Genomic DNA, 2,874 nt, shown 5'->3' with positions numbered 1-2,874 from the left:
TGTTTGACTGTAGGCACTTAATTATCAATCATGTAAAAAGGTCATGTTTTTTTTTTTGGAGGGGGAGGGGTTGTAGTGAACTTTATTCATGGTATTCAAGAGAGTAGGGAGGGCTCCCTAGGCCCCTCCTGTTATTATGGGGGTCTGGGATGGAAATTGTGAGGGAGATGCTCAGTGTTGGGTGCCGAGTTGGTACAGAGACTCCTCAGCAACCAAGGGCCTTTCTCTTGCTCTCAGTGTCCTTGCTGGGGTAGGTGGTCCAGGGTTTCTTACTCTTTGGAGGCCATGTAGGCCATGAGGTCCACCACCCTGTTGCTGTAGCCGTATTCATTGTCATACCAGGAAATGAGCTTGACAAAGTTGTCATCGATAGCAATGCCAGCCCCAGCATCAAAGGTGGAAGAATGGGAGTTGCTGTTGAAGTCGCAGGAGACAACATGGTCCTCAGTTTATCCCAGGATGCCTTTCAGTGGGTCCTCAGATGTCTGCTTCACCACCTTATTGATGTCATCATACTTGGCAGGTTTCTCCAGGCAGCATGTCAGATCCACAACGGATACATTGGGGGTAGGAACATGGAAGGTCATGCCAGTGAGCTTCCCATTCAGCTCTGGGATGACCTTGCCCACAGCCTTGGCAGCACCAGTGGATGCAGGGATGATGTTCTGGGCAGCCCCACGGCCATCACACCACAGCTTTCCAGAGGGACCATCTACAGTCTTCTGAGTGGCCGTGATGGCATGGACCGTGGTCATGAGCCCTTCCACGATGCCAAAGTTGTCATGGATGACCTTGGTCAGGGGAGGCTAAGCAGTTGGTGGTGCAGGGTATATTGATGACAATCTTGAGTGAGTTGTCATATTTCTCATGGTTCACACCCATCACAAACATGGGGGCATCAGCAGAAGGGGCAGAGATGATGACCCTTTTGGCCCCACCCTTCAAGTGGTCCCGGTCTTCTCCATGGTGGTGAAGATGCCAGTAGACTCCACAACATACTTAGCATGAGCATCACCCCATTGGATGTTAGTAGGATCTTGCTCCTGGAAGAAGGTGTTGGGCTTCTTATTGATGACAAGCTTTCCATTCTCGGTCTTGACTGTGCTGTTGAATTTGACATGGATGGAGTCATACTGGAACATGTAGACCATGTAGTTGAGGTCAATGAAGGGGTCACTGATGGCAACAATCTCCACTTTGACAAGTGCAGAGCAGAAGGCAGCCCTGGTAACCAGGCACCCAATGTGAACAAATCTGTTCACACCGACCTTCACCATCTTGTTTCTTGGATGATGTTGGCACTTCACAAGATACAGCTGTCTCTGGAACAGGGAGGGGCAGAGAGCCAAAAAGGTCATGATTTTATAGCTCTAAATTTTCTCCACTTTAGAATAGGAACACTTACTCAGTACTGTTGTATACTGTTTGGCTTTCCATGTGCTCACAAATAAAAGTTTGCATGTGTCTCAAAAGAGACTTCAAACTTTTAAATACTGTTAGAATGTTGTGAAATTAGACTGGATGTATTTTGTAGTAGGATATGGCCATTAGACTATGGGGGCTAGGGCCAGAATGGTATGATTTGAATTTGAAGTGTCTAACTGGAGCTTGTGTGTTTAAACGTTTGGTGCTTGGGTGGTGGGTAGCTCCCAAAAGAAGTTGTGGAATCTTTAGGAGGTGGGTTTCAGGTAGAGAAGGTAGCTTATAATTTGTAAAGGGCTTTAGTTCACACTGGATTCTGGTTCACGCTCTTTGCTCCCCAATCTCCCTGGGATGTAACAACCCTCACGTTTCTGCCTTGGGGGCACCACTATCATGCTTTCTCTACCATGAATGTATGTGTGTCTATTTAGTCAGGGTGCTGTAAAAGAAGCAGAACTGATGGAATGAATATATACTAAGAGGGGATTCATTGGATTCTTGGATATCTTGAATAAACTGAACTTATTTATTTATTGGATTGACCATATTGGATATGGTCCCAGTAGCTCAACAATGCATGAGGCTAGATGACCCCGCAGTCCCAGTCTGGTGCTGAAAGCCTGAAGAATTCCCAGGGAGCTGCTCGTTCTCAGGTTCCATTGGAATCCTGAAGAAGTTGGTTCTAATGTCAGCAAAGGAGTGCGGCGGCAGCAGGGTAAATGAAGTTGCCAGTCAGAGTGGAGGTAAAGAGCTAAGAAAAAGTCTCCTTCCACCATGTTCTTTTGTCTGGGCTGGCACCAGCAGGTCTTGCCCATATTTAGGGTGGATCTTCCTGCTTCATATAGTCTCATCAAGAAAAGCCCTCACAGGCGTGTATCTAACAACCTGGATTTTCATCGACTCAAGATGCAGGCAAGTTGACAGCTGAGATTAGCCATCACACAATTCAGTGAGCTCCTTCTCCCATGTGGGGATATAGTTATCATATGGGAGGTATCAGTTAGTCTCTTACAGTGACAGGGAAAGTCACTGTTACCCTGTTACCACGTGCCAGTGAAGGAAGCAGTCAGTACCATTTGAATCTTCTGTACACGGCCTACAAAGTTTAAAAAGTGAAGGTTAAATCAAGGTTATCCAGTAAGAGATTAATTCCTTAACGCTAAATCTAGGGTTCCATTCATTACCCTATCTTTATTAGCTTAGGAGTCGTGCCTGGCATGTAGTTTAAGTTCAAAATTTGTAGAACACAGATTAGGGTGTAAGCCAAGGTATCATGACTTCTAAACCGCTTGTTGAATAAACCATTTGCTCGGAACATAAGGCAGGGACAAGAATGTGAAGAACTTGGATTAAGTTGCCCTGAGTAGTTCTCATTATGACCTCCTAAATTCAATTACCAATTGAAATACAGCTGAAATCACTCTGAAACCACTGGTGCTGTTTTAGCTAATG

The 2,874-nt window shown here is 45.7% G+C and overlaps 1 pseudogene; it reads right to left on the bottom strand.

Annotated features, from left to right (window-relative positions):
- Positions 1-269: 269 nt before the first annotated feature.
- On the bottom strand, positions 270-1,142 carry LOC110306093 (annotated as a pseudogene).
- Positions 1,143-2,874: the final 1,732 nt, after the last annotated feature.

The sequence above is a fragment of the Mus caroli genome, chromosome 2 (genome assembly GCF_900094665.2).
Source record: "Mus caroli chromosome 2, CAROLI_EIJ_v1.1, whole genome shotgun sequence".
NCBI lineage: Eukaryota > Metazoa > Chordata > Mammalia > Rodentia > Muridae > Mus > Mus caroli.
Note: the sequence above shows the minus strand (reverse complement) of the source record. Positions and strands in the feature narration are given on the sequence as shown.